A 24114-nucleotide genomic window follows, 5' to 3' on the forward strand; every position below is an offset into this window, starting at 1 on the left:
TTGTAGCATGATTCATAATAGCCAAGCTATGAAAACAACCAAAGTGTCCATTGATAGATGATGGATAAAGAGATTATAGTTCATATGTACAATGGGATATTATTCAGCTATTAAAAAGGAGATCCTGTCATTTGTGACAACATTGATGAACCTAGAGGACATTATGCTAGGTAAAATAAGTCAGACAAGAAAAATACTGCATGATTTCACTTATATATGAAATTTTAAAAAACATGAATTCAGAGAAACAGAGTATAATGATGGTTACCAGGTGTGGGGGTGAGAGGACAGGGTTATGTAGGCCAAGGATACAAAGTTATAGTTATATAGAGTGGATAAGTCTAGAGATCTAAAGTACAGCATGCAGACTATAGTTACAAATATTGTATTGTATACTGGAAATTTACTGGGAACATATTTAGGTACTTTAACCCCCACCCTCATACACGCATACACAAGGTAGTTACCATGTAAGATGATGCATATGTTAATTTGCTTGACTAGTAATCACTTTGATAAAATATACATCAAAACATCACATTATACACCTTAAATTTGTACTATGTTTAAAGAAGATAATACATTAAAATTTCTTTTTAAGTATTTTAATCATCTGTTGCAGTAGATTGTATTTTCCAAAATGGCTACCATACAACACAATTCCCATTCCACATGCTCTTCAATGTGACCTTGCCAGTCCCCATCCAGAGGTAGAATCTATTTCTCCATCCCTTTTCATCTGGGTGGGCCTTGTAACTCTTTTGACCACTAGAATATGGGAGAAGTGGTGCTATGCCAGTTCTAGGCATAGCCCTTAACTGAGCTGGCAGCTTCCACTTCACTATGCTAATGGGGACTCCAAGTCTTGCTATAGTTTTGTAATCCAGGTGTCCTGTAATTCCCTGGTGACTTTGCAAATCACCCGGGTTGTGAGGAGTGATGTTGTTTCATCACTCGTTTACATTTTACTTGCCCTGGAATTCTATACATACATAGCATCATGTTTCCAGTTTTCTACCCCTGCAGCCTCTTTTCTTGAGAAAGATGGCCTGTGACCTGTCTTCCCCACCCAAGAGGCTCAGCTCCAATCCAAACACAAGCACACATACTTAGTCTTAGAAATATACCTTCTAGTTCATTATATGAGAGACAAATTAGTCTGTCTCTGACTTTGGACTGATACTCATAATTCATTTTTGGTTGCAAGAAACAAATGAAGAAACAAACACATTGAGCATAAGAATATTCCAAATATCAGATATCCCCTTGCACAGCCTTTGGACATCTAGTTAAACCTGGCCTGAATGCCAGTACCACAACCCATGAGAATTTGGAGTCCTCATTACAATTTCTGTAAGTTTCTGGGCTACTTCCTCTTGCTTCTTCCTGTATCCATAATCCCACATTGGCATAGGCTCTGCCAGTTCTGCTTTTTATCCACCTGGCTTTTAAATCTAGAGAATTCATCACTTTTCTCCAAACAATCCCTTTGCCCCAAGCATTTTGTCAGTATAAGGACTTGAATAACAGGTCACTTCTCTTTGGTCTCAGTTCATTTTTAACTCAAACATTCTCTATCCAGCTTAAGGAGAACATATTATGCTTGTGATAAATGAATACACAAGCTTTAGGTGCTAATATATTTCTAGTGGGGCAGCAGGAAAAGAGTAATACAAATTCTCTTCTATGAAGGGTAGAACAAAAATCAGCAGTTTGGCAACTTCAAATTGTCATCAATTTGATTAAATCACCCTCCATCCCACTACCATCTATAGGAATTATTAATAGATATGGTGACCTTATGTTGCGGTGGAATGACTATCAGAAATCAATTGCTTTCCATTTATGAAACCATCACCAAATATTCTAGGCAATATGATAGCCCATGTAACAGTAAGTGGTTTTCAAAATATTTAATAATTGGTATAGCATAAAATATTTAATAATCAGTAGAGGCACCAACCTATCAGAACGGACCCTGACCAGTCAGAACAGATGTTAGGAGTCAATTGCTGGTACAGCCCTGATACAGTCTGGATATTTGTCCCCACCCAAATCTCATGTTAAAATGTAATCTCCAGTGTCGGAGTTGGGGCCTGGTGGGGGGTGATTAGATCATGGGGGCAGATTTCTCATGAATGGTTTAGCACCATCCCCAAGGTACTGTCCTCGCAATAGTGAGTTCTTGCAAGACATGGCTTAAAAGGTGTGGCACCTCTCCCCGCGCCTCTCTTGTTCCTGCTCTTGCTATGTGATACATGGGTTCCCCTTTGTCTTCTGCCATGATTGGAAGCTTCCTGAGGCCTCATCAGAAGCTGAGCAGATGTCGGGCATCATCCTTTACAGCCTACAGAACCATGAAGCAATTAAACCTCTTTTATTAATTAAGCAGTTGCAGATATTTCCTTATACCAATGCAAGAACGGCCTAACACAAGCTCCATGGTGGACACCAGCTGCATATCCACCCTGCCTATAACCCAGCTCTGCTAATTCACATCACTTTTTACCCCAATCCTTTTCTCTTTCTCTTCCCAAATTGATTTTGTCCATTTGTGTGTTTATTTAATGAAGATGTTATTGAGTTTCCCCATGAGCTAGGAACCATGAATATGAAAATGAGTAGGTCCTCGAATGCAGTGAGGAGTCAGCTCCCAAGGAAGCCCTGCAGCCACCGTGGAGCCCTCCATGGCTCCACGGCCAGCACAACCAGGGCTAATTTATTTGCTGCCTTAATACAGTGACACTGTGGTGCTCTGGATCCTGGAAAACTGCTTTCCTTGATTGTTAGAAACTTTGCCAATCTGAGCATTATTTGATTTTAGAATTTTAGACTTGAAAGGGATCTTTTTAGGGATGAAGAAACTGAGGCCCAGAAAGGTCATAAGATGTCCACAAAACTCATTGTCTCTGTACTTTTGTCCTTGCCTTTTCTAGCTTCAAAAGTGGTCTCAGCTTCATATCTACTGTCAGTGCTAAGGCAAACTTGAAAACAGAAGAATTTTTTCAAGGCTTTGAAATTTCTATGCTTTCAGGTATATTTGGCTTGTTTTAAAATAGAGTAGAATAGTATGTCATGGATGTACAGACTTTCTGTTTCCTTCACACTGAGCCCAATCCAGGTGATCAGACTGAAGCCTTGTGAACTATCACCCAACACGTGTTTTTCATTCCTTGAAACAATATCCTGATCGCCTTCCCTTGACTTGGGTCCTGTGGACTCCATTCCCCATCTCCTCAGCTACTTCATTAGTTTAGTTACCACATGGAAAGGCCATTCGAGTGCCCTCACAGATCCCCCATTATAGGAGGTGTCACTGACAAAGGACTCAAGTGGCTACACTCTAAAAGCCACTCCTGCATTTGCAGCAAGCCACCCTTCCAGGTACAGCTCCTGGTCAGTGACGGAGTGACTGAGTGCTGCAGGACAGAGTGACTGAGTGCTGCAGGACCCTAAGACAGGCTTGTTCCTGAAAGTTGGGATTACTCTGACAGCTGATGTTGGCCCAGGTACAGTTCCACCTAACCTTTCCTCCTCTCCTTCACTGGTGTCAGATCGGATGGTGGTCTGACAGCTCTCCCAGCCTTTCTCAGCTCCACCCCCTGTTGCTCACACAGGTATTTTCCCTAATCAAGTCCCTGCATATTTAATTTAGTCTTGGCATCTGTTGCTTGCAGGACCTAGAATAGATGGTGATGTCAAGGTCACAGATTTGGATCCATCCTCTTATCGCTTCAGAGAGTAACTTCATTTTCATTACCTTGGGTTTCTGCACAGACAGATCCTAGTTTCTATTTCTCACTCTGTCCCTATTTCTATCACACCAGTAGAACCATAAGGCTATCTGACGAGAAGCCATTTTTGATGTTTTATGAAATTTCAAGGGATCATTTCCAGGGGTGGACAATTGTGCTGACTGGAGAAGTCAGCCACGTGAGCAGGGGTGAGGAGGGTTGGTGGTATAGATTCTACAGAATGGGGTGGTATGCAGGAGAGGGGATGCAGGGCAGGGAGAAACAGCAGTAACCAGTTTGGAGAGTTTGACTTTGAGATGACTGGCAGCTTCAGACTGACCTGCAGTGACCACTGGCTTGTGGTTCCCTATTCCTTTATCCTGGAGAAGATGCCATCTTGAGATGAGTTGAAAGTAGAGCCGGAGCCTCATGGAACTCCTAGCTTCGAATTCAGATGAGTTGGTGTGTGCAGCTGCCTCTAGGGGGCACAGATGAGGAGGGGACATACCTAGCACAGCTGCTGTCTCCTCTGCCAAACCCCCGCAGCCACATGGCATTGAGGAGTTAGCATCCCAGGGGACAATGGGCTTGCTGCCAGGCTCATACAGTCGTCACAGCTGCTGCGAGTTTATGGGCAGGTGGCCAGAATGCGAACAGTGTTGGTCCAGGTGCAGCCTAATCACTTAAAAGGACTGGCCATCCTGGCAAGACACTTAGTGAGAGTCACCCAATGTGGGGGTGAGAGTATACCCATGGCAGGACTTATCAAAGCTGCATTTCCTGTCCACCTCCTGGGCAGACTCAGCGAAAGTGGGAGACGGGTGGACCATGCCACTTTAGGGGGACAGCCACAACTGGAAGGACCAGTCTGGCCACCCCGGGCTGATGGCTGGCACTGATATGGACAAAGACTCAAATTAAGATATCACAAACAAGGAACTTAGGGATTCCCGGTCTGGTTAATAACACTTCTCCTAACTCCTAAACCTCCATATTCATACAACTAAGTGGAATAGATTTAAATACAAAATGCCAGCCTCTTCTCAGATATTTTCCTTCCCTCCCTCCCTCACTCCCTCTCTCCCTTTCTTTCTTTCTTTCTTTTTTTTTTTTTAAAGGGGGAAAGTTAATAATAAATGCTTTTAAAGCTCTATAGTAAATTTTGGCTAAACGGTGCAAATCGAATATTAGTAAACCTAATTGGAAGCCTCATGGAGGGGGAAGAAACCTCTTTTGTTCTTACTTTTTTTTTTTATTATTATACTTTAAGTTTTAGGGTACATGTGCACAATGTGCAGGTTAGTTACATATGTATACATGTGCCATGCTGTTGCACTGCACCCACTAACTCATCATCTAGTATTAGGTATATCTCCCAATGTTATCCCTCCCCCATCCCCCCACCCCACAACAGTCCCCAGAGTGTGATGTTCCCCTTCCTGTGTCCAGGTGTTCTCATTGTTCAATTCCCACCTATGAGTGAGAATATGCGGTGTTTGGTTTTTTGTTCTTGCGATAGTTTACTGAGAATGATGATTTCCAATTTCATCCATGTCCCTACAAAGGACATGAACTCATCACTTTTTATGGCTGCATAGTATTCCATGGTGTATATGTGCCACATTTTCTTAATCCAGTCTATCACTGTTGGACATTTGGGTTGGTTCCAAGTCTTTGCTATTGTGAATAGTGCCACAATAAACATACATGTGCATGTGTCTTTATAGTAGCATTATTTATAGTCCTTTGGGTATATACCCAGTAATGGGATGGCTGGGTCAAATGGTATTTCTAGTTCTAGATCCCTGAGGAATCGCCACACTGACTTCCACAAGGGTTGAACTAGTTTCCAGTCCCACCAACAGTGTCAAAGTGTTCCTATTTCTTCACATCCTCTCCAGCACCTGTTGTTTCCTGACTTTTTAATGATTACCATTCTAACTGGTGTGAGATGGTATCTCATTGTGGTTTTGATTTGCATTTCTCTGATGGCCAGTGATGGTGAGCACTTTTTCATGTGTGTTTTGGCTGCATAAATGTCTTCTTCTGAGAAGTGTCTGTTCACGTCCTTTGCCCACTTTTTGATGGGGTTGTTTGTTTTTTTCTTGTAAATTTGTTTGAGTTCATTGTAGATTCTGGATATTACCCCTTTGTCAGATGAGTAGGTTGTGAAAATTTTCTCCCATTTTGTAGGTTGCCTGTTCACTCTGATGGTAGTTTCTTTTGCTGTGCAGAAGCTCTTGAGTTTAATGAGATCCCATTTGTCAATTTTGGCTTTTGTTGCCATTGCTTTTGGTGTTTTAGACATGAAGTCCTTGCCCATGCCTATGTCCTGAACAGTAATGCCTAGGTTTTCTTCTAGGGTTTTTATGGTTTTAGGTCTACCGTTTAAGTCTTTAATCCATCTTGAATTGATTTTTCTATAAGGTGTAAGGAAGGGATCCAGTTTCAGCTTTCTACATATGGCTAGCCAGTTTTCCCAGCACCATTTATTAAACAGGGAATCCTTTCCCCATTGCTTGTTTTTGTCAGGTTTGTCAAAGATCAGATAGTTGTAGATATGCAGCGTTATTTCTGAGGGCTCTGTTCTGTTCCATTGATCTATATCTCTGTTTTGGTACCAGTACCATGCTGTTTTGGTTACTGTAGCCTTGTAGTATAGTTTGAAGTCAGGTAGCGTGATGCCTCCAGCTTTGTTCTTTTGGCTTAGGATTGACTTGGCGATGCGGGCTGTTTTTTGGTGCCATATGAACTTTAAAGTAGTTTTTTCCAATTCTGTGAAGAAAGTCATTGGTAGCTTGATGGGGATGGCAGTGAATCTACAAATTACCTTGGGCAGTATGGCCATTTTCATGATATTGATTCTTCCTACCCATGAGCATGGAATGTTCTTCCATTTGTTTGTATCCTCTTTTATTTCCTTGAGCAGTGGTTTGTAGTTCTCCTTGAAGAGGTCCTTCACGTCCCTTGTAAGTTGGATTCCTAGGCATTTTATTCTGTTTGAAGCAATTGTGAGTGGGAGTTCACTCATGATTTGGCTCTCTGTTTGTCTGTTATTGGTGTATAAGAATGCTTGAGATTGTTGTACATTGATTTTGTATCCTGAGACTTTGCTGAAGTTGCTTATCAGCTTCAGGAGATTTTGGGCTGAGACGATGGGGTTTTCTAGATAAACAATCATTTCATCTGCAAACAGGGACAATTTGACTTCCTCTTTTCCTAATTGAATACCCATTATTTCCTTATCCTGCCTGATTGCCCTGGCCAGAACTTCCAACACTATGTTAATAGGAGTGGTAAGAGAGGGCATCCCTGTCTTGTGCCAGTTTTCAAAGGGAATGCTTCCAGTTTTTGCCCATTCAGTATGATATTGTCTGTGGGTTTGTCATAGATAGCTCTTATTATTTTGAGATACGTCCCATCAATACCTAATTTATTGAGAGTTTTTAGCATGAAGGGTTGTTGAATTTTCTCAAAGGCCTTTTCTGCATCTATTGAGATAATCATGTGGTTTTTGTCTTTCCTTCTGTTTATATGCTGGATTACATTTATTGATTTGCGTATATTGAACCAGCCTTGCATCCCAGGGATGAAGCCCACTTGATCATAGTGGATAAGCTTTTTGATATGCTGCTGGATTCTGTTTGCCAGTATTTTATTGAGAATTTTTGGATCAATGTTCATCAAGGATATGGTCTAAAATTCTCTTTTTTGGTTGTGTCTCTGCCCGGCTTTGGTATCAGGATGATGCTGGCCTCATAAAATGAGTTAGGGAGGATTCCCTCTTTTTCTATTGATTGGAATAGTTTCAGAAGGAATGGCACCAGTTCCTCCTTGTACCTCTGGTAGAATTCAGCTGTGAATCCATCTGGTCCTGGACTCTTTTTGGTTGGTAAGCTATTGATTATTGCCACAATTTCAGCTCCTGTTATTGGTCTATTCAGAGATTCAACTTCTTCCTGGTTTAGTCTTGGGAGTGTGTATGTGTCGAGGAATTTATCCATTTCTTCTAGATTTTCTAGTTTATTTGCATAGAGGTGTTTGTAGTATTCTCTGATGGTAGTTTGTATTTCTGTGGGATCGGTGATGATATCCCCTTTATCATTTTTTATTGCATCTATTTGATTCTTCTTTTTTTCTTTATTAGTCTTGCTAGCGGTCTATCAATTTTGTTGATCCTTTCAAAAAACCAGCTCCTGGATTCATTAATTTTTTGGAGGGTCTTTTGTGTCTCTATTTCCTTCAGTTCTGCTCTGATTTTAGTTATTTGTTGCCTTCTGCTAGCTTTTGAATGTGTTTGCTCTTGCTTTTCTAGTTCTTTTAATTGTGATGTTAGGGTGTCAATTTTGGATCTTTCCTGCTTTCTCTTGTGGGCATTTAGTGCTATAAATTTCCCTCTACACACTGCTTTGAATGCATCCCAGAGATTCTGGTATGTTGTGTCTTGGTTCTCGTTGGTTTCAAAGAACATCTTTATTTCTGCTTTCATTTCGTTATGTACCCAGTAGCCATTCAGGAGCAGGTTGTTCAGTTTCCATGTAGCTGAGTGGTTTTGAGTGAGATTCTTAATCCTGAGTTCTAGTTTGATTGCACTGTGGTCTGAGAGACAGTTTGTTATCATTTCTCTTCTTTTACATTTATTGAGGAGAGCTTTACCTCCAACTATGTGGTCAATTTTGGAATTGGTGTGGTGTGGTGCTGAAAAAAATGTATATTCTGTTGATTTGGGGTGGAGAGTTCTGTAGATGTCTATTAGGTCCGCTTGGTGCAGAGCTGAGTTCAATTCCTGGGTATCCTTGTTGACTTTCTGTCTCGTTGATCTGTCTAATGTTGACAGTGGGGTGTTAAAGTCTCCCATTATTAATGTGTGGGAGTCTAAGTCTCTTTGTAGGTCACTCAGGACTTGCTTTATGAATCTGGGTGCTCCTGTATTGGGTGCATATATATTTAGGATAGTTAGCTCTTCTTGTTGAATTGATCGCTTTACCATTATGTAATGGCCTTCTTTGTCTCTTTTGATCTTCGCTGGTTTAAAGTCTGTTTTATCAGAGACTAGGATTGCAACCCCTGCCTTTTTTTGTTTTCCATTTGCTTGGTAGATCTTCCTCCATCCTTTTTTTTTGAGCCTATGTGTGTCTCTGCACGTGAGATGGGTTTCCTGAATACAGCACACTGATGGGTCTTGACTCTTTATCCAATTTGCCAGTCTGTGTCTTTTAATTGGAGCATTTAGTCCATTTACATTTAAAGTTAATATTGTTATGTGTGAATTTGATCCCGTCATTATGATGTTAGCTGGTTATTTTGCTCATTAGTTGATGCAGTCTCTTCCTAGTCTCGATGGTCTTTACATTTTGGCATGATTTTGCAGTGGCTGGTACCAGTTGTTCCTTTCCATGTTTAGCACTTCCTTAAGGAGCTCTTTTAGGGCAGGCCTGGTGGTGACAAAATCTCTCAGCATTGGCTTGTCTGTAAAGTATTTTATTTCTCCTTCACTGATGAAGCTTAGTTTGGCTGGATGTGAAATTCTGGGTTGAAAATTCTTTTCTTTAAGAATGTTGAATATTGGCCCCCACTCTCTTCTGGCTTGTAGAGTTTCTGCCGAGAGACCCGCTGTTAGTATGATGGGCTTCCCTTTGTGAGTAACCCGACCTTTCTCTCTGGCTGCCCTTAACATTTTTTCCTTCATTTCAACTTTGGTGAATCTGACAATGATGTGTCTTGGAGTTGCTCTTCTCGAGGAGTATCTTTGTGGCGTTCTCTGTATTTCCTGAATCTGAATGTTGGCCTCCCTTGCTAGATTGGGGAAGTTCTCCTGGATAATATCCTGCAGAGTGTTTTCCAACTTGGTTCCATTCTCCCCGTCACTTTCAGGTACACCAATCAGATGTAGATTTGGTCTTTTCACATAGTCCCATATTTCTTGGAGGCTTTGCTCATTTCTTTTTATTCTTTTTTCTCTAAACTTCCCTTCTCACTTCATTTCATTCATTTCATCTTCCATCGCTGATACCCTTTCTTCCAGTTGATCACATCGGCTCCTGAGGCTTCTGCATTCTTCACGTAGTTCTCGAGCCTTGGTTTTCAGCTCCATCAGTTCCTTAGAGCACTTCTCTGTATCAGTTATTCTAGTTATACATTCTTCTAAATTTTTTTCAAAGTTTTCAACTTCTTTGCCTTTGGTTTGAATATCCTCCCGTAGCTCGGAGTAATTTGATCGTCTGAAGCCTTCTTCTCTCAGCTCGTCAAAGTCATTCTCCGTCCAGCTTTGTTCCGTTGCTGGTGAGGAACTGCGTTCCTTTGGAGGAGGAGAGGTGCTCTGGTTTTTAGAGTTTCCAGTTTTTCTGCTCTGTTTTTTCCCCATCTTTGTGGTTTTATCTACTTTTGGTCTTTGATGATGGTGATGTACAGATGGGTTTTTGGTGTGGATGTCCTTTCTGTTTGTTAGTTTTCCTTCTAACAGACAGGATCCTCAGCTGCAGGTCTGTTGGAGTACCCAGCCGTGTGAGGTATCAGTCTGCCCCTGCTGGGGGGTGCCTCCCACTTAGGCTGCTCGGGGGTCAGGGGTCAGGGACCCACTTGAGGAGGCAGTCTGCCCTTTCTCAGATCTCCAGCTGCATGCTGGGAGAACCACTGCTCTCCCTTTCTTTCTTTCTTTCTTGCATAATCTTCCTCTGTCCCCCAGACTGGAGTGCAATGGTGCCATCTTGGCTCACTGCAACCTCGGCTTCCCGGGTTCAAGTGATTCTCCTGCTTCAGCCTCCTGAGTAGCTGGGATTACAGGCACCCACCGCCACGCCTGGCTAAATTTTGTATTTTTAGTAGAGATGGGGTTTTGCTATATTGGCCGGCTTTCCTCAAACTCCTGGCCTCAAGTAATCCACCTGCCTCAGCCTCCCAAACTGCTGGGATTACAGGCATGAGCCACTGTGCCAGCCTTCTCAGACATGATTATATCCCTTCTCCCTCAGGTTTACTTTGGTCCTGTGATTGCAGTTGAAGACAACATTTCCAAATCAGGATTAGTTGAGGTATTCAGAGACAGTGGACTCCAGAGATGGTTCATGATCATAACTCCCCACACTCTCATAATACTCAGAGAAGAGTAGCAGGGAAAGTATTCATTACTCTGTGATAATCTAAACTTTAGACAGGAAGTTTGGAGTCCACACTGACCCTGGCAGGAGACAGCTGCTTGTGGAGCCACAGTTACCTGCTGCGGACATGGACAAGCCCTCCCTCTACCTCAGCCGAATCCATATTTGCTGCTCCACCTCGTGATGGCTTGATGGCCACAAGTTTAATCTTGTTTATTCCAGGCAACTCATCAGAGATTAGTGACAAGTGTCCATGAGACAAGTGCCAACTTTTAAGAGCTGAATTCCAGCTCTAAAAAGAGAGGTCGGCCAGACACGGTGGCTCACACCTGTAATTTCAGCACTTTGGGAAGCCAAGGCGGGTGGGTCACGAGGTCAAGAGTTCGAGATCAGCCTGGCCAACATGGTGAAACCCCATCTCTACTAAAAATATAAAAATTAGCCAGGTGTGGTGGCGGGCACCTGTAATCCCAGCTACTCAGGAGGCTGAGGCAGGAAAATCGCTTGAACCCAGGAGCTGGAGGTTGCAGCGAGCCAAGATTGCACCACTGCACTCCAGCCTGGGCAACAGAGTGAGACTCTGTCTCAAAAATTAAAAAAAATAATAAAAATAAAAATAAAAAAACAGAGGCCACCCATCCAGGTTCATGTCCAAGTTAAAAAGGGGTGTCTTCACATGCTCTTGATTTGAGAAAAGTCAAATGAACTTCCCCTATTATTATATTGAGACCCTGTTAGTCGGAATCTGACCGAGAGTCCTTCTCTCTGGTAATAGTGAGTGGTTTTCATGATATTCTCTTTCTTGTATTCTTTAATTTAGGAGCAATAAAAGGGTAAGCTCCTTGGCCATAATCCGTGTTTTTGAGGGCCTGCACTTTCTTGGAAGCAAAAGTTCATGGGAAGGAAAACACTTCCCCACCTAGAAAATTGGCTTCTCCTGCGCTTCTCGTACCCGAGTAGGCCAGCAAAACAATTACCCTCTGGCTTTTGCCTTTCCCACTCCATTCCCTACTAGGACTTCTTTTCGTGTGCATGTGTCCTTGAGTCACTTTATGTTACTAATTATTATGAATTTTCAACCCCTTTGGGAAAAAGTTTGAAGAATTTGGGCTCCTAGAGGACAGAGTACTCTATTGGATAGCATAAAAAACAGCAAATGCGTGGAGGATTAATGTGAGGAAAATAGTAATTTGCTCCTATCCACTGAGCACTGACTATATAAAAATAGAATTAACAGGGATTTAAATAATACAACACTTAAAAAGTGTATGGTATTGGGGAGAGGGGCCTTTTTAAAAAGGTTACTGAGCTTCCAACTCTACCTTAAAGGAATTTTAAATTCATCCAAACAGCCACAGATGTTACTGTCACCTGCTGAGCACAGATCTTTTTCAAGTTCTTCCCAAGGTGTAATGCCAGCCAGCCCTGACTGTGGGCATGAAACTGAGACCATATCTGAAATATACATAGTCTTTCTACCCACTCAGAGCAGCTGCCTCTACATTGTGCAAATTCTAAAGCTATAAGAGGTATAGGTTTTCTCGGGTGACATACATAGAATCTGAAAATGTGCTTCAGTCTCAGTTCCCATGAGCCTCCTCTGCCTGGCCCTTCATGGATAAGAGCCAAGATAAGGCTGTAGGGGACCTGGGAAAATCACGGGCTCTATAGTCAACTGGCACTGTTACAGGAAAGGGGTCCCAATCCAGACCCCAAGAGAGGGTTCTTGGATCTTGTGCAAGAAAGAATTCAGGGTGAGTCCACAGAGTAAAGTGAAAGCAAGTTTATTAAGAAAGTAGAGGAATAAAAGAATGGCTACTCCATAGACAGAGCAGGCCCAAGGGCTGCTCGTTGCCCATTTTTATGGTTATTTCTTGATATATGCTAAATAAGGGGTGGATTATTCAGGCCTCCCCTTTTTTGACCATATAGGGTAACTTCCTGATGTTGCCATGGCATTTATAAACCATCATGGTGCTAATGGGAGTGTAGCAGTGAGGACAACCAGAGGTTACTCACATAGCCACCTTGGTTTTGGTGGGTTTTAGCTGGCTTCTTTACTGCAACCTGTTTTATCAGCAAAGTCTTTCTGACCTGTGTCTTGTGCCAATCTTTTATCTCATCCTGTGACTTAGAATGCCATAACTGTCTGGGAATGCAGCCCAATAGGTCTCAGCCTTATTTTACCCACCCCCTATTCAAGATGAATTGCCCTGGTTCACATGCCACTCAAATGTTAGCTCTACAAACTCAGGAAAGTACTTTATAATAACTTGGAGCCTTAAAATTAGAAGAAACAAGCTGGCCTGCTGTCTCATGTAACTGCATCGGTAACACTCCTCTGTTAAGCAATTTCTACCTTGCACTTTAATTGTTTGTCCTTAGCTCTGCTTCCTTATTGACTCTAAGTTCCTCAAATGCAGAGATTCTTTCCATCTTTGTCATATTGAAGGTGCTTAATAAATTTGGTGTATAAATGAATGAATGAATTAATGTCTTCATTATTGTGAATTATTGTGAAAATTAAATGTGATAAAGTTAGCTCCCTTCCCAAAGTGTACAGGCTTTGACTCTCAAGAAAACGAAGAGATGACTCAAGATGTAATTTAACAACGAGTAATCCCTCCTTTCCTCCATTCCTTCCTTTGACTTACATTCATCTTTATTTCTCTAAACTAATATTTATCAAAGGCCTCCTATGTTTCTTCCAGATACCAGGCTAAGTCCTGAGATTACGTGGAAAGTCACATTCCTTTCCTCGCTGTCTAGAGAGGAAACAGTCTTTAAAAATTACAGTCAGGGCTAGGTGCAGTGGCTCACACCTCTAGTCCTACCATTTTGGGAGGCCAAGGCAGGAGGATCACTTGGGCCCAGGAGTTCGAGACCAGCCTGGGCAACTAGGCAAGACCCCATCTCTACAAAAAATACAAAAAATTTGCTGGGCATGGTGGTGCATGCCTGTAGTCCTAAGTACTTGGGAGGCTGAGGTGGAGAATCCCTTGATCATAAGGAGGTCAAGGCTACAGTAAACAGTGATTGTGCCACTGCACTCCAGCCTGGGCAACACAGCAAGACCCTGTCTCAAAAAAAAAAATCACAGTCAGTAAAATAATTGCTGAAGTACAGTACGTCACGAGTGCAGAATAGGCATCAGTATCTGCTTGGGGAAGTCAGGAAGGTCCTATAAAGGAGATGGTATCTGAGCTGAGCCCTGCAGATGGAGGAATAATACTGCCTGGGACTGAGTCTCAAGTCTGCCCATAACCAACCAGGCATGTTGGACAAGTTACTTTACCTCTCAGAGACTCAGTCTCTTCACCTGTTTGTAGTTAGCTCATGGGATTTTTTTGCCAGGATTCAGAACATAGGCAAAGAGCCTAACACTGATCTAGGCAATGGTTCAACAAATGTTAGGATGGCGCAACAATGGTACAATAAATCTTAGAAATAACCATAAAAATGTCCAGCCTGGTTGTTATGGGAACCACAGAGAGTCAGGTTTGGGGAGTATCCAAGGAGGACCCCTTTTCCTCACCTAGGTTCAGGATAATTTGAGAAAATTTTAAAAGAATAATTTTGGAGGCCAAAATATCACCTTTGAAATGACAATGGCTAAATTGGAGAACAAGGTTAGAACAAGGGAAACAGAGCTAGAAGGCACTCAGACTGGGCAGATGTAGGCATGGCAGCCTCCTAGACAGGAGCCTGCCCTGGAGAGACTTAGAGTGTGGAGCCACAGATGAAAGCTCTGGCTCACTTTCAAGACAGGAAAGAGAGGTGAAAACCCAAGTTTGCCCTGCTGTTCATTTCCATTTTACCAGTCAAGGACTCCCAGGGACAGAGAGAATGAAGGGTGGAATATGGCCAGAATGTGCTTAGAAAACCAGTTCTCTATGGAAATGGGGGTGAGGGGAGTGCACCCCTCTAACACAGTGTTACTATGGCATGGGGGCTGGCAGGTGGTGGCATTCTGTGCTTGCAAAGGATCAGAGATATGGATAAAGTTTGAAGGCAGACAGGGGCCAGATCATAAAAAGCCTCACAGGCCAGGCAAGGCAAAGGAGCTGAGGCTGAATGACTACTGAAAAGATCAGGAATATCAATTGATAGTTTGCCAAGGAGAGTGACAAGTGCAGCTAGCATTGCAAAGCATACATAGGTAGAGGCACTCATCTCCAGGCTTGTAGAAAAAGAAGGCTGGCAACGTGGTTTTGCCAGGTCCTTAGGAAGCTGAAGATGCTGGCAAGGAAGTAGGAGCTGGGCTAGATGGACTTAAAGTGAAACTAGTAAGGAGTAGATATTCTTGGGCAGCCTCCCAGAGTCCAGGAACCAGACAGTACAGTCCATTCAGAAAGAATGTAAAATTTGAGGAAGGGAATGAAAAATCTGAATGAATAAGAAAATACAGTAGAGAGTTGCATTCTCAGATTTCTTTTGAAATGGGAGATTTTGGGGTGATAACAAGATCTAAGGGGTGATCCTGATAATGGGTGACTCAATAGAAGTAGAGGGGAATGTAATTGTCATTATAATAGAGGGAAGTCAGGGATGCTGGAGGGGTCATCTACAAGAATGTGGAAGCCTTCAGGATGAAGTCAAAGTTAACAAGGAGAAGAGACATTTTAAATCTGGTATGTGGAACTGGGTCAATTAAAGTAGCCATGTATGAAGGATCCAAGAAAGAACAAAGACATGGCAACCTTCAAAATAGCAACAGCCACCACCAAAAAATTCCCTGGGAATAATCCACCCTGTTTATGCAAGAATGGAGATCATAGAAACATAAAAATATGTGTAATTGTCATAAGATATAGGTCTTGTGACCATTATAAAGACAATAACAATGAAGTTCTTTTTTTTTTCCTACTAAAGAAGAACATGCTGACCACAAATCAGTGTGGTAAACTTTCACAAAACATGCGCCAACTTCAATAACTGATTTAATGCTAATTTCCCTGAGATACTCTCTCTCTCTCCCCAAAAGCACACAAACCAGAGAAGTGTTTCCTCCTAAACTGTAGGTCCACAGGTTACCCTAGAAACTCATCTGCAAACCAGGCAACACACAGGTTGTGAGTTTGTGAGAGAAATGGAATATCTTCCATATACACAGAACCAGATGGCATTCTATCACATCAGCTGATGTTTGTGATTATTACTCTTATTTCCCATAATTGCCCTTCTGAGATCTGCTCATCTGCGTTATGCTAAGCACATATAATTAGCCAATAAAAGATATGGAGCTGAGCCCATTTAAAAAAGTAATTACGGCCAATATGATGGTATGTAATGTAATAAGCAAGTCCAAATCATAATGTTAAATACCTTCAAAAGATAGCCAAAGAGGCTTTTTGTAGAGACGACTTTTATTAAAGTCAAATGGAATATGTCCATTTTAGTTATGGCATTCAATCATCATAGACAACTCTGAAAATATGTCATGGGAAAAAAAATAGGAAGCAAAACAGGGGCAAAGTAATTCTGCTGAATCACAAGGCATGGTCTTCGCTGTAGGTTCATTGCCAGGAGGAGTCCTTGAGGATGCCAAACTTCATTGTGGGGATCTACAAGAAAAGAGCTTTGAAGACAGACCTCCTTCCCCCCTTAGATTTCCCTGTCAAGATATATAAAGAAATTCAAACTAATCAAAAACCCAAGTGAGCCGGCTGGTTAACTAGGACAGGCCCAACTTTGAGTTCAGAAAGCTTTCTAATGTTTTCCACCTGCCTATCCAAAGAACAAAGTTTCCAGGATATGTTGACTGCAAAGGAGGCTTGCTCCTAAAGAGAAAGATCATGTGGTTGCCGAAATGGCGTATCCTGGAAGTTTAGCTCAATGCTGAAAACCATTGTCATGCGTAAGAAATTACCCCATGCCCAAGATACTGAGTTTCTTTTTCTTAAGCTGTTTAATCATCATGAGAAAAGTAGTCAACAGGCATGTGAGGACATGAAGCAGTTAGCCCTTGAGGTTCCCGAGGCTCTTTACAGTCTCAGCCCATCTAAATTTAGCAATCAGTGGATCCTCTTCGCCCTAACAAGGTGGATATTTCATTGTCTCGTATTCCTCTTCTCCCACACCACACACATGTTCCTCCCCAACAGATATCTGCTATGATCATTCCTGTTCCACCCATGCCACTGCCCTGTCTGGAATGATCTGTGCCCTCTCACCACCTCTCCAAATCCTTCAAGGCCCAATTCATGTTCCTTTCTTCATGAAATATTCCCCAATGGCACCAGCCAACACCAATATTTTTGCTTCCTGATCAGCCCTCTTCTCTGTCTCACTTACTGTCCAACTAGAGATAGAAAAGGGGACCAAGTGGCTCGCACCTGTAATCCCAGCACTTTGGGAGGCCGAGGTGGGAGGATCACTTGAGGTCAGGAGTTTGAGAACAGCCTGGGCAACATAGTGAGACCTCATCTCTAGAAAAAATGTAAAAACTAGCTGGGCATGGTGGCACGTGCCTGTGGTCCCAGCTACTTGGGAGGCTGAGGTGGGAGGATCACTTGAGCCCAGGAGGTTAGGGCTGCAGTGAGCCATGATGGCACCACTGCACTATAGCTTGGATGACAAAGGGAGAGTTGTCTCTAAAAAAAAATTTTAAAAAGAAAGAAAGAAAGAAAAGAAAGTAAGAAAGTAAAAGAAAAGGGTTTGATCTTGGGGGTTAAAACCAACTGCTAGTGTGCCCGGAGTAATATCTTCAAATTCCAAAGTTCCTTCTGAGTTGAAAAGTGTCATGGTCTTTAGCAATGACAGTGAGAATGGTATGGAAGGAGGGAATGGAGCACTATATGTCCAGGATTTGCCAAGCCTAGTCTAAACCACTCTTCCTGGTAGTGGTTTATAATGAAACTTAATTTTTCGTTGTCTCATATTATCCAAATGTACACAGTTCCATGTTCTTATGGCCACTCGGATTAAATTTTCAGATTTTAAAGTGATAGACTGCAGAAGTTACAGAGAAAAATGACCATAAAAGATGTCATAGAGAGTTACAACTGGTCATTCCTGAGGGGTCCCTCAAGCTGGCCTTCCATCTTGGGGTTGGTTTGATAAGCTCTCAAAAGATGATTTCAAGTGTGCACCCAGGGGTGATGGATTTCCTGGTATGATTTCTCATAAATATATGCATGAATTTATGAATATATACGTATTTATATATACATATATATATATATTATACACACACTTTCAATGTATAGACCAGATTACTAATTAATTTCCAAATGGAGACATCCTTTATCAGAAACGACACTCCCCAGGGCTACTTCTACAGGTTTCTACATCTCCTTCTGAATAATGGGTAAGAAGCTGAATATGTCCAGGAAGTGTCCCAATGAGCATGAAATCAGAACCTTCCCTCCTTTCTTTCCAGTGGTTAAAAAGTGGGCCTTGATTAAAAACTGCTCTGCCACTTGCTGATGAGCTTGTCCTTAGGCAGTTTCTCAGATTCACTATGTCTTGGTTCTCCCAGCTGTAGAATGCAAATAGCAATGATACCTGACACAGGGTTCTTTTTTTTTTTTAATTTAATTTTATTATTATTATACTTTAAGTTTTAGGGTACATGTGCACAATGTGCAGGTTAGTTACGTATGTATACATGTGCCATGCTGGTGTGCTGCACCTATTAACTCGTCATTTAGCATTAGGTATATCTCCTAAAGCTATCCCTCCCACCTCGCCCCACCCCACAACAGTCCCCAGAGTGTGATGTTCCCCTTCCTGTGTCCATGTGTTCTCATTGTTCAATTCCCACCTATGAGTGAGAACATGCGGTGTTTGGTTTTTTGTTCTTGAGATAGTTTACTGAGAATGATGATTTCCAATTTCATCCATGTCCCTACAAAGGACATGAACTCATCATTTTTTATGGCTGCATAGTATTCCATGCTGTATATGTGCCACAATTTTCTTAATCCAGTCTACCATCATTGGACATTTGGGTTGGTTCCCAGTCTTTGCTATTGTGAATAGTGTCGCAATAAACATACGTGTGCATGTGTCTTTATAGCAGCATGATTTATAGTCCTTTGAGTATATACCCAGTAATGGGATGGCTGGGTCAAATGGTATTTCTAGTTCTAGATCCCTGAGGAATCGCCACACTGACTTCCACAAGGGTTGAACTAGTTTCCAGTCCCACCAACAGTGTAAAAGTGTTCCTATTTCTCCATATCCTCTCCAGCACCTGTTGTTTCCTGACTTTTTAATGATTGCCATTCTAACTGGTGTGAGATGGTATCTCATTGTGGTTTTGATTTGCATTTCTCTGATGGCCAGTGACGGTGAGCATTTGTTCATATGTTTTTTGGCTGCATAAATGTCTTCTTTTGAGAAGTGTCTGTTCATGTCCTTTGCCCACTTTTTGATGGGGTTGTTTGTTTTTTTCTGTAAATTTGTTTGAGTTCATTGTAGATTCTGGATATTACCCCTTTGTCAGATGAGTAGGTTGCGAAAATTTTCTCCCATTTTGTAGGTTGCCTGTTCACTCTGATGGTAGTTTCTTTTGCTGTGCAGAAGCTCTTGAGTTTAATGAGATCCCATTTGTCAATTTTGGCTTTTGTTGCCATTGCTTTTGGTGTTTTAGACATGAAGTCCTTGCCCATGCCTATGTCCTGAACAGTAATGCCTAGGTTTTCTTCTAGGGTTTTTATGGTTTTAGGTCTAACGTTTAAGTCTTTAATCCATCTTGAATTAATTTTTGTATGAGGTGTAAGGAAGGGATCCAGTTTCAGCTTTCTACATATGGCTAGCCAGTTTTCCCAGCACCATTTATTAAATAGGGAATCCTTTCCCCATTGCTTGTTTTTCTCAGCTTTGTCAAAGATCAGATAGCTGTAGATATGTGGCATTATTTCTGAGGGCTCTGTTCTGTTCCATTGATCTATATCTCTGTTTTGGTACCAGTACCGTGCTGTTTTGGTTACTGTAGCCTTATAGTATAGTTTGAAGTCAGGTAGCGTGATGCCTCCAGCCTTGTTCTTTTGGCTTAGGATTGACTTGGCGATGCGGGCTCTTTTTTGGTTTCATATGAACTTTCAAGTAGTTTTTTCCAATTCTGTGAAGAAAGTCATTGGTAGCTTGACGGGGATGGCATTGAATCTATAAATTACCTTGGGCAGTATGGCCATTTTCATGATATTGATTCTTCCTACCCATGAGCATGGAATGTTCTTCCATTTGTTCGTATCCTCTTTTATTTCATTGAGCAGTGGTTTGTAGTTCTCCTTGAAGAGGTCCTTCACGTCCCTTGTAAGTTGGATTCCTAGGCATTTTATTCTGTTTGAAGCAATTGTGAATGGGAGTTCACTCATGATTTCGCTCTCTGTTTGTCTGTTATTGATGTATAAGAATGCTTGTGATTTTTGTACATTGATTTTGTATCCTGAGACTTTGCTGAAGTTGCTTATCAGCTTCAGGAGATTTTGGGCTGAGACAATGGGGTTTTCTAGATATACAATCATGTCATCTGCAAACAGGGACAATTTGATTTCCTCTTTTCCTAATTGAATACCCTTTATTTCCTTATCCTGCCTGATTGCCCTGGCCAGAACTTCCAACACTATGTTGAATAGGAGTGGTGAGAGAGGGCATCCCGAGACAGGTTTCTTGTATAAAGTGCTCAGAACAATAAGTAGCACCTGTTAAACACAATGTTCATTTTTATGATTACGTTTTTTTCTAGTAGTTTAGAAATATCATTTCCATGATAATGTAACAGCCCTAATGGCCAAAAAAAAGCCCATATTATTTTTTTTTAACTCATGCATATTATTCGAAATCCAGGAGTACCAAGAAAGATCTCAACTGAGAAGGCTAATTGCGTAGTTTTTTCTCTTCCTTTATACACTATACCTGGGAGTTAGCTCCACTCCTGGATTAACTCTTACTTCTCTATTTTCTTTCTGTTTTACAACAATTCATCACACCATATATGTAGATGACTGTGTGTATGTGAATATGGCAAGTGAAACCTCACAATCTCCAGGCTGTTCAGTGAAGCTTTATGCGAATTCATTTCACCTACACCCTTCCCCTGCCCACCCAAGGCCTTGAACCGGAGCCTGTGATCCCCTCCCAAGTTGGATCCTGTCCTTCGCCAAAGGCAAGACCGCTGAAGGCGTGGCCTTCTAGATGATGCATCAGGTTGGCGGGCTCGCCCTCCCCTCCCCCTTGCCCAGGGGACACCCTGTCCGCGTGAAGGGGGGGGCCTTTGTGTGAGTGATGTTTCTCAATTATCAAACTAGTGGCGTGAAACCTTTTCCTGAAACACCTGAGTGTAAAAGGTTTTGTTACCTCCCTTTTTTTCTTTTAAATAATAAAGGAATAGCCACACCTACCTGAGTTTCTATTGGATAAAAACGTGAATAGTTTTGTTCTTGTTGTTGTTGCTGTTGTTTTAAGCCTTCAACTCTCAAAAGGCACAGAGTTCCCAGATGCGAAGAGGTAGGTAGCTTAGATCTGTCTGGGGCGGATCGGGGACAGGAGCCAGCTCCCCTGAGGTCAAGCACCAGAGCCAGCCCCCAGACGCCGCCCTCGACTACAATTTCTCTTCCTTCCCCTCCCCCTCGCTTTGCGAGCTATTGACTGGCAGCAGCCAGCTGAGGCCCAGGCTGTGGGAATCCGGACTTCCTTTTCTTCCCTCTTCCATTTTTCCTTCTTCCTCCACCCTCCCCCAAACCAAACCCCAAAACCTCTAGGTAGTCCAATATTAAAACCGGTGGAACCAAAGCATTCCCAAAATCAGGAGGAGGGAAAGAAGAAGACGAGGGAGACAAAAGTAGGAGGAAAATAGGAATGTCAACATTTATTTTCCTGAAGGGGAAAAAAAATTCTCTCTGGGCAGGCAGGCCATCTTCCGTGAGGGGGAATCCACAGTTTCCTCAGGTAGTAAGTTCCAGGAATGCTGGATGCAGGTGGTAAAAATACACAGCGTTTCAATGGGATGATGGGAGATGTTTACAGCCCTCGTGGGAAGATGCCAGAGGGTTTAACAGTCCTGGGATACCTCCCAGCTGCCTGCTCTGGTGCTGGATGAGTTTACGCTTCCTTTCCTGCTGGAAAAGGTGAAGCAACCAGTGACTTGTCCAGGGTCACACACCACACTTGGGACAGAAATAACTCTGACGCCTCTTTCCTGGCTATATCAGCAGACAACATCGCCTAATGACTGTACTACCATTCCAATCTGAATCATTTAAATTGCTCCTAATTGCAGGCCTGCAGTGCACTGTAACTGCCGTATGACTCTAACTGCCAAGCCAGCCGAGATAGGAATGACTGAAGTTTTGCAAATTCCTGAATATGGAATTAAAAATTCTGGGCAGGGGAGGGGGTAGGGCAAAAGTATTTGAAAACCACTTTGAAACTGCTGACAGGTATCCTATTTAAAATTGTTTAAAAGATGAATTGGAAATGTCACCTTAAATTTGTCATTTTATTGGAATTAGAGAAACACTTGGTGTTCAAATGGATGCCGTTCAAAAAGGCACCTCAGATATTTCTAAGCAGTTGGGCTTCACACTCTTCCTTTTTGTGTCTGCTAAATTACTGTCTCATTTTGGTGTTTAAACTTCCCTTTTAACTCCTTTGTGGGCAGATATGGGGAAAGGGGAGGGCCTGGGAAACAACCAGGCATTTGACTTCAGATCTGAACACGGGGCTGGACACGTGCTGTGCTCAGGAAAGAAAGTAAATTCCACCTGGCAAATTGCTCTAACTGATTCATTTGTCCACAAAGAGACGCCACCTACCTGCTTGCAGGTATTCAGGTAAATGACAGGTGGGCGGGGCCTCCTGACTGTTTCAATCCCTAAGGTCTCAGCAATGCTTTATCTGTCGGGGCTTCCGTGATGTCACCCATTTCCTGGTCTGGAGCGACCAATGCCGTCCTCCTTCCTCCAGGCACCTGTTCACCGAAGTTGAGGCTGGTCACAACTCCGGCGGCCCAAGGAGCTGCTCGGTTCACCCACAGGGGATGAGAGCTGCCTGCCTGCTGCTGCTTGGAGAGCCCCAGACAGTCGCTTGAAGAGGTGAGTTGAAACCCTCCATTTTTCTCTCTTGGCATTTAGATCACTGGCCCCTGAGGGCTCTGAACACGGAATTTGAATGAAAAAATACAAGCTGAATGGCTTGTCGCTAGTGTTTGCCCCAGAGGGAGAAGCTTTTTTGAGAGAGAAGAGTAGAGAGATGCCTTTGACATTCTAGTTGCACAATAAACTTCTCCCAGGCCAGATATTTAATCTTTTTTGTTTCTCTGATCATTAATCCAGCCTGTGGTTGTCCTTGTACTTGATCTGATTAAAACAACAACAACAACTTAAAGAGAAGTAGAGTGAAGGCTTTTGTTTTGAAACTTAGCTCGAAGGTGCAGATCTGTTCAGCCCGTTTAACGGGGGCTAGGAGGCCAGTGCAGACTGGATTCAGAGTTCTTATTTTTCCTTTTTTTCCCCCCTGTATTTTGATCTAAACCTGTGAGGTGTCCCTAGTTTTTTTTTCTTTCCCCCTGAAAACCTGTTCCTCAGGGCAAATTCTGTTGCCCTATTCAGAAGCTGTCCGTTACAGTTTTCCTCTCTTCTCTGAAGAAGTTTACCATTTTCTTTGCTCTTTGTTGAACACTCTTTTAAATACGACTTTGCAGTGTGCATTTAGAATTTGTTTACATTTAGACCTGGACTGGCTGCCTGCTGACCTTTGGTTACAGTAAGGATTAATTCCCTCACTGCCGCAAGAATGTGACTTCAGGTCTGATTTTTAATTTTTTGGACCTCTTTGGCTTTTTCTGTCTCTTTTTCTTTTAATAGCAAATATACCGAGGAAATTGTTCTGCCAGGACCTGGCTTTTAAAGTAATTTTACCTCTAGGATCCATTTTTGTTTTCTTAATCCTGATCACACAGCCTCTACTACTTCTGTTCTTGACAGCCCAATAGTCAAACTCTTTAGCCAATATTGTTGTCAGAGAAAGGAAACCATTTTTAAGCTCAACTGTCTGCTGGGATGAGCTGGAAAAACTGGAAAAAGAAATAAATCTGCAAGACACTTCATTCTAGATTCCATCATGAGCTGTTTTTCTGAGATTTAAGTTAGCAGAAGTTTGCAAGGGAATAATCTGTTAGGAATTATGCTCCTGTTCATCCACCCAGAAATACAAAGTGCATGTAAATTCTCCAAAGGTATGAATTGAAACAAGCTGAGATCATTTTTGCCTTAGACAGACAGTTGTTCGTCACCACTAAGAATCTGCCCAGTTCTTGTTGACAATTTCTGTCTTAC

General features: G+C 42.2%; 1 protein-coding gene and 1 long non-coding RNA gene across 3 annotated transcripts in view; one reads left to right on the forward strand and one right to left on the reverse strand.

The window, feature by feature from the left end:
• Positions 1–24114, forward strand: part of LNX1 (ligand of numb-protein X 1) — a 219476-nt gene that overhangs the window by 56566 nt on the left and 138796 nt on the right. Inside the window, exon 2 of one of the 2 annotated variants that reach the window (XM_054486174.2) lies at positions 22745–22872. The exons of the other annotated variant lie outside the window; for it this stretch is intronic. The gene's annotated coding sequence lies outside the window, so the exon portion shown is untranslated. The remainder of the gene's footprint in view (positions 1–22744; positions 22873–24114) is intronic. 2 annotated transcript variants of the gene reach the window in all.
• On the reverse strand, positions 492–21304 carry LOC129035629 (uncharacterized). Its single transcript, XR_008502249.1, has 2 exons — positions 21181–21304; positions 492–2347 (listed from the first exon to the last, which is right to left on the reverse strand). It is a non-coding gene; the product is annotated as an uncharacterized LOC129035629 (long non-coding RNA).

The sequence above is a fragment of the Pongo pygmaeus genome, chromosome 3 (assembly GCF_028885625.2).
Source record: "Pongo pygmaeus isolate AG05252 chromosome 3, NHGRI_mPonPyg2-v2.0_pri, whole genome shotgun sequence".
Taxonomy (NCBI): Eukaryota; Metazoa; Chordata; class Mammalia; order Primates; family Hominidae; genus Pongo; species Pongo pygmaeus.